Source organism: Pantherophis guttatus, chromosome 2, assembly GCF_059756535.1.
Source record: "Pantherophis guttatus breed Tessera chromosome 2, ASM5975653v1, whole genome shotgun sequence".
NCBI classification, from domain to species: Eukaryota; Metazoa; Chordata; class Lepidosauria; order Squamata; family Colubridae; genus Pantherophis; species Pantherophis guttatus.
In genome coordinates this window covers 58,873,076-58,886,235 of record NC_142064.1, presented here as the reverse complement: position 1 = coordinate 58,886,235, position 13,160 = coordinate 58,873,076, and the positions used below count along the sequence as shown (strand labels likewise).

At 37.2% G+C, this 13,160-nt stretch overlaps 1 long non-coding RNA gene across 1 annotated transcript; it reads right to left on the bottom strand.

Moving 5' to 3' along the window:
* On the bottom strand, window positions 1-3,977 carry LOC148115120 (uncharacterized). Its single transcript, XR_015732206.1, has 2 exons — window positions 3,841-3,977; window positions 1-1,590 (listed from the first exon to the last, which is right to left on the bottom strand). It is a non-coding gene; the product is annotated as an uncharacterized LOC148115120 (long non-coding RNA).
* Between the last annotated feature and the right edge of the window lie 9,183 nt (window positions 3,978-13,160).

Below are 13,160 nucleotides of genomic sequence, written 5' to 3'. Positions count from 1 at the left end.
TTTCTTTTTCTTCTTTTCCTCACCAAAAAAGGTAGATGCGTCGTATAGTCTGGTGCATCTTACACTCCGAAAAATACGGTAAGTCTAAGGTTCTAGCCACTGCCGCTTCACCCCACCTTGCCATAAGTGACATCAAGTTGGCCACACCCACCCAGTCACATGACCCCTCCCCCAGCCATGCTCACCCGGTCTTTAGGATGAACCGGTTGTTAAATTAGTTGGAGCCCCCCAATAAATATATGTCCATCATGAAATGTTTGTCTCACAAAACTGAATTTAGCATAAATTTAATGGGAAAAAAGTAAACATATGTATAAGCAAATTGATGGTCTGTAACATTGGTACCATAACATTTTTGAAGAAATGTTTGAAGTTTGAATGCAGTATTTAATAAAAGCTAGAGCAGTCGTGCCCCAGAAGACTGTAATTGATTTACAGACATAATCCCTGATTTTCCAATTACTCTGGTCAATATTTAAAATTACGAGATTTCAAGTTCACACAGTTGGCAGACTGTCCAGGTTTGAGAAGACTAAATCAGGACATAACTACATAATGTAATTTTAAAATAACTCTTTTGTTCTGTGTACACATGATGTGAATTGTGCACTTGTGCCAGATTTCATGGTAGAATTACATAATTTGTTCAATTATATCATAATACATGTCATCATCTTGGTGTCATCATGGCTTGTTTTGGATACTGCTGCATCCCAGTCAGGGGTGGGTTCTACTTACCTTTACTACTGGTTCGCAACGGGGCCGCGCACACACACACTCTTCTGCACATGCGCAGAAGCTTCTGCGCATGCTCAGAAGCATTTTGATGACATTGGAGTCAGTGGGCAGAGCCTCCCGCCGGTTTTACTACCGGTTCTATAGAACCAGTGCGAACCTGGGGCAACCCACCACTGATCCCAGTTATCTTTCAGTCTAACCTCATTGGGATATTTACAAATAGAATACAGTACTCACCTTTTTCTTCGTTTTCTAAGGTTGAATTCAGACAGTACACATAACCAGGTTAATTAAAAACCTAGCAGCTTCATTTGCACAATATACTAAACACTCATTTTTAACTTTATTTAGTGTATTCATAATTTAGCATGTTGTATAAACAGAACGTCTTTGGTTTATTTCTCATTCAATGTACTGTGTCAGCCTTGTAAGTGGGTGAATTTATTAAATGAATCAAGTGGATTATGTAAACACCACCTCAGAACGCTTGAGCGGCCTGTATGGTCGGTTTGCAAAATGTCACTTCCTATTTATTCATTCTTTTAATTAAAAGAACCTAATGAAAACAGTAACAGGTGGGGCAAAGAGCCTGGCAAGTCCCAAAAGAGCCGTCTACCGAGCTGTCGTTGCCTATCCGTGCAGTAAATCTATGACCAATTGCTTCAGAAATGAGAATATGCTTTCTCTTCTTCAAACATCTGCCCTTTTGTGAAAATGGAGCCAAAAAGGATTTCATGGCGTACACAAATATTCATTCTCCAAGATTAGTTCAGCACCGGTGTAACTAACTAGCTGTATTTCTGCATAAGCTGACTCCTTGCTGACATCTTGACAAAGGATGAAAAATGCCCCCTGCAATGGAATAAAGAACTAGGTTCATTTATTTAAGTTTGAGAACATTTGAAAATGAGGCAAGTAAGTGCATTCATAAATTAGCAAAACAAAACAAAAAGGCTATTTTTCTGTTTAGGGTGCTTTAACTCAAGAACCCAGATATGAAACCCAGCAGTTTAATGGCTTACCTAGGTAAAAAAAAAAAAAAAATCCATTTACATACCTGCGATGCTATCAAAGTAGCATCTGTATTCAGGCCCCCAAGGAAAGCTATTGAAAAACTAACTGTTTTATCGAATGTAAGTGATGAAACCCACAAGTCCAAGAAATCTCTGCTTGAATATGATATGCACAGATTGAAAAATTATTGACTTTGAGTTCTCCCGGGCACAGCTGTTGCCAGATATCCCATGTATATCATAAGTGAATTGCTTCCAATTTGAAAATATTGGCTTGGGCTGGATAGAAATGATTTTGCATAAGGGAATCACTTTTCCATAATTATCAGATACCCCAGGAGCCTATGAGCAATCTCAGAAAAGGGTAAAATAAAAGGCCCAGCTCAGATACTCAGTTCCAATTATAATAAGAGCCATCTTGGCAGCCAACATTAATGCACATTTCTGGAATCAGCTTGGCTCAAATATATCTTTTTCCCCCCTTTAATTGTTTGGATTTAAGAAGAACCAAGGGGGGGGATTGCAATTGGATAATCATTTGGAACTGTAATGAAATGATTTGACGCTATTATGGATTGGACTTTTGGTTTTCCCCAAACATTATTCTTTAGCACAGAATGTAAAATGAGATTCTGTGCATGCTAAATCTCATGAGTGCCTACTATTTTCTAGATGCACCTGCAGAGATTCTTCAGTTCTAATTCTTTGCTCACATATACTCATGTTAAAAATGTTTATTTGACAGTTCTCTTTCTCATTTCAGTTAAAAATATTTTTATATATTTATTGTGTTTACTTCATCCTATTCATTACAATGGGTAAACTTTAGAATTTGACAGTGGGAGATGGAGGAAGGAGGAAGGGGGGAAAGGAGAAAGGAAGGAAGGGGAAATTGGAAGTTTTAGTCCCAGAATGTAAAGTATGGAATCTATTTTGAGTCACATTTTATTTGGTCAAAAACTCACTGAGCCTACAGTCTGGTTTATATCACTTCAGACTTTATTTGGGACAGTGGTGGGTTGCTCCCGGTTTGGTCCAGTTCTTGCGAACCAGTAGTAATGGCGGCGGGAGGTTCCACCGACCCGCCCGGATGTCATCATGAACAATCTGTGCATGCGCAGAAGCGTGTGTGTATGTGCGTGCTCCCGTTGCGAACCAGTAGCGGAGGTAAGTAGAACCCACCCCTGATTTGGGGGCACTCAAAAGTCTCCTCATGTAGAAAATTAACAAGTTGGAGGAAAGGATAAGCAGGAACCCAATAAAAGCCAAACAATGGCTTGGAACTATGATTCTTCTTCTATATTTCCTACATACACCAAATGTTAGAGGACTGGGAGACCAAGGTTCAAATCCACTATCAATTATGAAAGCTTACGGAGCATATTCAAACTGATTACTTCCTCTCACTTAACCCATTTTATAGGCATTAGGGTTGTGCCTTTAATATCAGAAGAAAGAGATTGCTGGTGTATAAATTGCCTTAAATCTTTAAATCCCGGATCTACGCACCTTTTGCCGTGCTCTAAAGACGTTTTTATTCTAACAAGCCGGGCTGGCCTAACTCTTTTAAATTGTTTTAATTTTTTAATTGTTTAATTATGGGTTTTAATACAGGGCTGCTTTTAATTGTGGGCCAAATTAATTTAATCGGATTTTAATACTGTTTTTAAATTTTGTATTTCTTGTGTTTTATCTGTTAGCTGTTCACCGCCCCGAGTCCTTCGGGAGAGAGGTGGTATATAAATATAAAAATAAATAAATAAATAAATAAATAAATAAATAAATAAATAAATAAATAAAATACAGATTAAATAACAAGAAATAAATAACAAATAAAATAAATAAGATTAAAGTTGTGATTGAAATAGAAACTGGAGGATTAACAAAGACAAATAGATAATATGGTTGGCTTTGGAGAGCAACTGGGTTAGGGGTGTTTTGAGCATTATCAGGAAAAGAAATGTAAGCATCCCCATCCTCCAGACCAGTCCCCATCTGATTTCATTCCTCCCTTCGCTCAGTAAGCATTCACACCTCCACTCCTACCCTACTTGCAAATATATGCAGGGACATATATATAAATACATACCCTTATAGATGGAGAAATGTCTCATCGTCACCTAGGCTTCAACATCAGCTGGGTAATCAATTCTGAGGGAATTTCAGTCTGGATTCAGTTGAAAATAAGAATCTTCCACACCCACTTTCCACCCCCAAAATACTTTACTATTAACCTAGCTGCTCTTATGAACAGTAAGGACTCTAAGTTACATTTTGACTATTACATGTTCACTTTGCTAGCAAACTCTCTAATTGTCCCCTACATTATCTACAGGAATGATGTTGAACTGGTCTTTACATAAACTTATCAGCAAAAGGACTAAATCTCTCTGACCTGACATACCTTCTGAAATGGTGCAGCCCACCCAATTGATAAATATTCTGAAGGTTTACAGTTCAATTGATCTATGATTTATAAGGATTAGTTCTATGACAACTGGGGGGCGGGGAACCAGGGAAACCTGCATTGCTGCAGAGGCAACTTTTCAGATTAATGTCAGGCACTGCCTGTTAATCTTTCTGGCAAGTGCTTTTGATTTCCTGTGATTGCACAGCTCTTGAAACAAACATCTGTCATATTTAAAAATTAAGAGCTCTGTGTTTAAAAACTATCCTAAAAATAACACTGTCCTAGTTTCAAGGCTCATTCTAAAAGCTAAGTTAAAAGGCAGCACACCCACTATCTGTGTGAAATCTTTAAACAGATTCCTATTCATGTCTTTATTTTAAAAGACAGCTTGGAATTGATAGCCTTGGTACCTGAGATGACTCTGTGTGGCAAAAAGCCCAAAACATAAAGGAACATTCTTTTTTTGTCAGAATTTTGCTAAAGTAAGAACCGTATTTCCCTGAAGTAGAGGGAGAAGATGCTCAGAAACCTATTTAATGCATTCTCCAAATGTCCATATTTATCTCCTCCTGCCTCACCTAGGTAAGCAACACAGTAGATACTTTTCATCTTTTTGAATGCAAAAGGATCCTTAGGATACAATTCCTTCTATAGTCTTTTCACCCTCAGAGGCCATGTTCTATCAAGGATTAATCTTCCAAGAGCACGTAGCCATTTGCAGTATCAGACAAGGGGAGCCATGAAACAAAAATAGATTGTGGTGCACATTATTTTATAGTTGTTTATATGATGCAGGTATGAAAACGTGGAGCTTTCATTAGGACATCACAGAGCATGCTTCAGTATATTAACATTGTCATGGTAAGGATGCCTCTACACGAGCAATATGGTAGCAGAAACTGAAGCTAACAAGCTACAATTTCACACAGTTGTATATTGAATGATCTGTCATTCACACATGCAAACACACATGCTCCAACCTCAGTTCTACAACTTTGATTAATTCCGGATCTAACTGCTGCAAAAGGTTATCTGAAAATCAGGCCTGAGTTGACATTAATATGCAGATAATATTCAGACCTATTAATCCTTTTCTCCAAATCCAGAGTAAATCATTAATATTCTGAACCAATTCTTGAGTAGAGTAAGAACTAGAAGAGGGTCAGTAAATTTTGACTCCATCAAGACAAAATGGCGAGACTGTCAGCATTAAGAGTGTGAAATCTGCTATGGATTTCTATGGCAACAGATTGTAATATCTGCCAGATGGATTCTGCAACAGTTCAGAAGACTGTAATGAACAGCAAGGGTATAGTAGCAATTGGCTTTTACTGGTCAATAGCTCACTTCCAAAACATCCAACAACCCTTTGTTTTTAATGAACTAAATACAAAAGAGGTTGCTATGTTAACTATAAAGGAAAATACACTGAGAAGAGTTATATTTTAAAACCCTGTACCAGGAAATTGATATAACAAGGAATGACTGAGAAATTTGCATTAAATGAAAATTACAGAAAGAATTATGTTAACTACCAATGTTAGGAATTATTATATGCCAAAGCTCCATATGCAAGGAAACCTGCAAACATAAACTAACACAAATCTTTTTAAAAATCATTAGGAAAAAAACAAACTGCTTCCATGCTAAGCTTTATAGGAAAAATGATTGTTATACTGATCTGCACATCCCAGATGAACAGGGTCTAATGGAATTCCACAGAAATCAGCTTAGCAGAATTCTTCGATACAGCATTAGCTCTAGGGACACAAAAGCCTTAAATCAATTTTATCATTTTAGATTACTTTACCATATGCAATCTGATTTTGACATAAATAACCTGGTCATAGGAATTTCATCCAGAATTTCAGTTGTCCATGACAATCTGTGCCATTATAGTTATTCTGCAATTATAAGGTTGCAATTTCATTTAATTACAGGAGAAAATTATGCTAAATACTTTTCTCACAATTGCATTGTAGTACCAAAAAAAGAGACCAATGTAGAGATTTGGACAGGTCTTTCTTGTAAAAGAGGAACATATTTCTTTGCCTGCTATGACACTTTGAACCCAGAAGTTGCAAGAAAGAAAAAGTGACACATTTTTTCCAGATAGAAAAAAAAATATCTAAGGTTTAATAAACAGATGTGACCGCTTCACATAAACAAACATTTGCTGTCTCAACATCATGCCTTTCCAATATATAAAGATGTGATACTGTAATATATACAGAAGCTCAGTATCATGTTTATGTGCAAAATGTAATTTCTGGACAAAACTTAGAATTGCACTTCCACATTTCTGTTTCTATTAGGTCAAAGGGACTATTCCTGTTGACCTGCATTTTTATAATGGCTTTGCTGAGAAAAGGAACATTCTGAGGCATAAAAATATTTTGTAAGAGCAGTGCTTGCCTAGAAAAATCTCCTTTTGCTTCAGAATAGAACTTGCCTCCTTCTCTTAACAAAAGATTAATTAAGAAAAGGCCACATTTTGGTTCAAACTGATTTGGGAGGGGGGAAATCAGTTACAAGAGGCCTTTAAATGAAATGCAATCTGAAATAGTATGCTTCTCTTTTTACAGGAAGATTGTTCCCAACACTATGCACTTTTTTTTTGTGGAGGGGGGAATCATTTGGTTCTTTTCTTTAAAGCTGAATTTAGCCACCAGGGCTTGAATAATATGCTTTCCCTCCATCCATCTTTATTCAACTTCGATCTGGTTTTGCATCAGGATGGTAAAGTCACAAGGAAATGTTTCTTTGAAAAATGGAAGAAAACCAACCTGATGGAAGAATTGGAGAGTCCTTCTGCAGAATATCAGTTCAGACTTCTGGTAACAGAACAAACTTTATTATGGCCAGTGACCAGTGCAACATCTGCTAGGAATGATCTGTGTTTCCTTTCCATCAGGCAAGAAAAGGGCAGAAATGAGGAGATTGGCCTTTGGCCAATTTAACTATTCATGCATGACCAATTCATGCTAAGCAAATGTGGACCTTGATGGAAAAAAACTATCAACTAACTTAAGTTTAAAAAAACATGTTGCAAAGGAATGATTATTTTACTTAGGAAGCCTTAGGAAGAGGAAGGAACTATACTGACAGCTTTCTTTAAAACAGAGGTCAGTGACACGATATATGAGAGTACTGGGGAATCCACTACAATGAAAAGGATACTTGTGGCTCTCAATGAAATTAAAGTTAAAATAATTCTAATATTTTAAATTATTTTTTAAAAAAACTTCTTGAATATTTTAAAACCTGAGGAGGAAAGAGGGCTCTAGACTTTTAGTAATGACAGGGCCTGAAAATGTTGCTGTTCATCAAAATCATGTTTTCCCCTCAAAGTCTTCTGAAATGAGAGTGATTCTATTTCTGGGGGCAAGAGAGCCCACCACCCCATTCTTCAGTTAGGTCTATAAGTCTACAATGGTTATAGAAGCAAGCATATACAGTAAAATAGAACAGAATTTTATTAGCCAAGTGTGATTGGACACACAAGGAATTTGTCTTGGTGCATATGCTCTCAGTGTACATAAAAGAAAAGATACGTTCATCAAGAATCATAAGGTACAACACTTAAATGTTACTGCATTCTCTTTTGCCATTTCAGCCTTCATTGCAAAGCCAAAGAAGAAGTGCTAATGAGCTTTTTAAAAAATCTTCATGGAGAAAGAAGAGCAAATGTGTTAAAAGTGAGCTATTCGTGGCACTTCTAAGATATTTCCGGAGTGTTAAGAACATATAATTGTAAAAATGCTAATAAGGAGTATGAAAACTGAAAACAAGAAAAAGTTGACTTGCTTAGTTGTGATTAATGTAAGTTCCCAATTAACCAGCATCTTTGAACCTTCATCACACTTCAGGGTAGAAAGGACTTCATAATTTGTGTTTGTTTATCTCTATAGATACAACCAGTTCCCTGCTAAGAAAATGTGGTTTACAAATTTCATGGCCAAAAGATGATTTGAAAATAGGCTCAGAAGTTTCACCATTCAGTCTCTCTTCTCATTCGACAGCTCAATCCAGCTGCTCCAAGGATAATTGAGTGTGAGAAGCCAGTGGACACAGGATTCATTATGGAAGAGGAGAAATTGTTGTCTCTGTTGAAAGGATGAGTGATGATAGCACTATAGAAGCTAATGTTACTTGGATAGCCAGAAGCACTTAAATGACAAGCTGAGTTCATTTCCTTCCATTTGTCATGACTCAAAAGCAGGGAAGGAAGGATTCATGTAATCTGGGACAATTTTTTTACCAATTTAATTTAATACTTTGTTATACTTACAATACCTTTTATCCGTCTTTATTTTTTAAGCTCAGAACTGCTGATCTCTGATTGTCAATGTGGCAAATAATTCAGTAACAACTTTTCCACAATATACATACATCCTAATTCCAAGTTATAAATTAACACCTTTTGAAGGATGTGTATTCAGGCAGGCAACAAAGGAGGGTTGATGTGTTGCAACTTCTTATGAATTCTTGTGAACTTTAACATCTTCTTTAAATTGTTAAAAGTAACTTAAACAGGTGGTGCCCAAAACTATACATGGACGAGCAAGCAGATGTTTCTGGTTCAAGTAAGTTTACAAGTTGCTGGTTAGTATGCATGGATGAAACTTCCTTTTGCAGAAAAATATTTCAATGGTATTTATAACTATTTGTATTGACACTTCACATCACTTGGGATGCAGATGTAAAAAAGAGAGTTTGTTTTCTTAGAAATAAAAACTAGAGGTATTACATACAGCACAATAACTTGAATTTAAATTATTATTGCAAATTCAAAATCATTTCATAGTGTTACATAAAAAACAATCTAATAATATAAAAGGATCAGGTTACTAAGGGGGCGCTCACACTTGATTTTGATGCCACTAGAGAATTATTATTTCTTTTTCTTCCTCCTCCTCCTCCTCCTCCTCCTCCTCCTCCTCCTCCTCCTCCTCCTCCTCTTCTTCTTCTTCTTCTCTTTCTTTCTCCTTCTTTTCTTTCTCCTTCTTCTCCTTTTCTTCTTCTTCTTCCTCCTCCTCCTCCTCCTCCTCCTCCTCCTCCTCCCCTTCCACCTCATCCAGTCTCAATTAGAGTCATTAAGTCAGGACTACCTATATTCTATGCCCATTCCATCCAATTTACTTTGGTTTTTCTTTACATATACAATTGACTTCTATATAAAAAGTAGGCAGCATATTTTATACATAACATTTTACTTATGTTTAAGTAACTTTATGTAACTTTACTTACTCAACATTTATTCCTTGCAACAGAACACATATTACCCAATATATTTTTGGCACCTATTAAACACACTTCATATTTTCATCTTTTTCAACATTATATTAAAGTACACACATTCATCTATTTACAATAGTTTTTTCTACTAATATATAACTGGTAATCTTTCACTCCATTTTCACTGTCAAACAAAATTGCTTTAATCTTTGTCACATTTATTTCCAGATCCATGCTCCGGATTGCATTATCTTCTATAATCTATGTAACACTGTCTGTAAATCATGTAGTTTTCAGGCAAAAAGTAAACAGCTCTGCATACAAATACACACACATTTAAGAAGTATGTGAATGAAGTTCATGCTCATTTTCAGGTTTACACTGTCATAATAAGGAGGCAGGGTGTGCTTACTTTTCCTTCTTAACAGAATAATAGAGTTGGAAGGGAAACCCTATACCAGGGATGGCTAACCTTTTTGCCATTGTGTGCCAAAAGCGGGGGGAGTGTGGGGGTATGCGCATGTGTGTGCCCACACCCATAATTCAATGCACCCTGCCCCCCGGTGCATGCATGCACGAACAGCCCCCGCTCCCCACGCTTTTGGCACGCGATGGCATGGTGGGCCTGGTAGGCCTGTTTTTTTGCCCTCCCCAGGCTCCAGAGGCATTCTTGGAGCCTGGGGAGGGTGAAAACAGCCTTCCCACACACACCCCGGAGGCCCTCCAGAGACCGGAAATGGCTTATTTCCTGACTTGTGGTGGGCCCGGAAGGCCCAAAAATCAGCTGGCTAGCCCGCGCTGCATGCCAGAGCTGACATGGGTACACTCAAGTGCCCACCAATATGGCTCCGTGAACCACCTGTGGCACGCATGCCATAGGTTCACCATCACGGCTCTATACTATTTCAGACAAACGGTTGTTCAATCCCTTCTTTAAAACCTCCAATGTTGGAACATCCACAACTGTTTTAACTGTCAGGAAATTTTGCCTTAGTTCTGGGTTGGTTCTCTCCTTCATTAGTTTCCATCCATTGCTTCTTTTCTTCCCAAATGCTTTGGAGAATAACTTGACTCCCTCTTCTTTATGGCAGCCTCTTAGAAATTCAAACACTGCTATTATGTCATTCCTAGTCCTTCTTTTCATTAAACTAGACATACCCAATTCCTGTAACTGATTAATTTATTTTTAACATTTCTGAACCACCCATTTCCTTTGGATGGTCCAGCTACTCTTGTAGAATGGCAAATTTCCAGTTGGGGAAGAAACAGTCCTGTAATTTCCCACTTGATGTCTATGATCAGTTTTTGCAGCATTTTGTCAACAAAGTCACTCGGATTGAGTATACATCAATGTATCTGGGTCAAGATGGAGAGAAGAGTCACTTGGTGTGTTTCAAAACACCATTATTAAATTTATATATGATGCAAAAGTAGGGGGCTAGCCAACAGAGGACAATATCAAGGTTTAGCAGAACAGACAATGGGAACAATGGGCAGAAATTAGCATGTTGATTACCATCTTCAGATGTTTGAAGTATTGTCATGCAGAATGCTGTATTAGGCAGGTTTGCTAAGGATTATTTCATAAGACAGGGCACAGAACAATACATATGTTTAAATCAGTAGGAAGTAAAGTTCTTTGCACATCAGGAACAATTTCCTAATGGTAAAAGCTCTTCAGGATAACCTCAGGAGATGGTGGACTATCCTTTGCTGTTTAAACAGATGCTGGATGGCTATTGGCTTAGAATACAGAGATAGGAGATTCTTGCATTGGTCAGGAGGTTAGAATACATTACCTCTAAAATTTTCAATTTGTGATTCTGTAACTATTGCCTTCAACCCACCAACTAGAAGGTAAATGCACTTTCCTTATATTATTATTATTATTGTTTAGACTTCTATACCGCTTCATAGTGCTTTACAGCCCTCTCTAAGTGGTTTACAAAGTTTACAAAGTTAGCATATAGCGTATTAGCATATTGCATTAGCATTAGCATATTGCCCCCAACAATCTGGGTCCTCATTTTACCCACCTTGGAAGGATGGAAGGCTGAGTCAACCTTGAGCCGGTGAGATTTGATCTGCTGACCTGCTGAACTAGCAGTCAGCTGAAGTAGCTGCAGTACTGCACTCTAACCACTGCGCCACCTCGGCTCTAATACCTCCCATATATTTGATAATCCCACATATTTTGTTGCATCCAATTTCATTTCTACTTGGAAATGCTTCTAGCTCTTGTCTTGAAACAGAAAAAAATTAAATTCTAACTTTTGGACTTGATTAGATATGTTTGTTGTTACAGAAATAGCTAGTATATACTAAGCATGCAAAAGTAAAAAGTAAAAACCTTCCATGGCCCTTTTCTAATTGAACGTCCATCAATCCATCAGAAATAAAAGTTTTGGTTTTGATTGAATAATGATTGTTAAAATCCTTTGTATCACTGTAGAAGCTCCATCATCTTCTCATTCACTTCTTCAATTCTTTAACATTCCCCAACTCAGAATCAATCTTTCCCTGTCTGTCATCTCCCATTAGTTTCTAGGTTCATAACACTGCAGTACACAGCTGGTATTCATGAGATTCATAAGTCATGTAAGAAAGCTTGATGAAAACAAAATGAACAGGATTTGCTTCATCATCTAGGTACCACTCAGTACATCTTAAAGTGGTATTTCAAGCTATTTTATTTAACCTGTTCTTTGCTAATTCTAAATGACTACCATCTGAGTCCTGGAATTTTCTGGGTGAGCATATTGTACATAGAAGTTGCCCTAGCAACCAGTGGCCCCATGATTGACATGCCAGCTTTCCAAACACATTTCATCTTAATAAACCACCATTTTATATTCCTCTCATTTGTGCTTGCTTTAAATAATTCTTGTGTGTCCTACTCAATTTCAAAGCTGGTGAACATTTTGTAAGAGTTGGCTATCATTGGCTATTTTCAGTATATGCCATGCATTTAGCCATAGACTTAAGATGTTTGTATTAGATTTTTCCATCCTAGCAACAAGGATAAAGGCTAGAATATGCTGCCTGAATCAGTTGTGTTGGCAGAGACAGAAAGGCAAAAAGCAGTTTCATTAATTGCTGCCTCTTCCTCCTCCGATGAGTAACATGATATCTCAAAATACAACAAACGTGGTGCTTCTTCTCCATTTGCTACAACTTCACAGATATGCCTAACATGCCCAATCTATTTTGTTAGGTCTGTTACGTGCTTCCTTACATAAAATCATTTTGGATATCTCTGAAAATTATGGCAATATACAAAAATTGGGGGAAGGGAGGGGATGTTTCTTGATCTGAAAGTAATGACTAGGAAGTTTTATTTCTGATTTGCCTAGAATATATTTCACAGGCTTAGCTGGAACAATAAGGGTAAAATGTGCAATATCTATGAAATCATAGTTGACAATAAAAAGGGAGACACTGGCTTCAGGGATGGGTATTTTGATAAGATGTTCACTGTTTGCCATTTCTTCTGCCTTTTTCATCTGTTATACGTATCTTTGGCCATCCTTTCAAAAATGCAATAATACCAGAGCACGTTGGTATTGATAATCCTCCAGCATTTTGCAAAAGTAGTAGAAGATGTGAAGCCAAGAGAACACCATGATACCAAATACACCAAAACAAACAAAAAATTGAATAGAAAGCACAACTTAAATTGGAAGGGAGCAGATGAATAAAAAGTAACTTGGAGAAGCAGTGCAAATGTATGTCTCTCAGAATGTTCTAATAAAAAAAAAAAG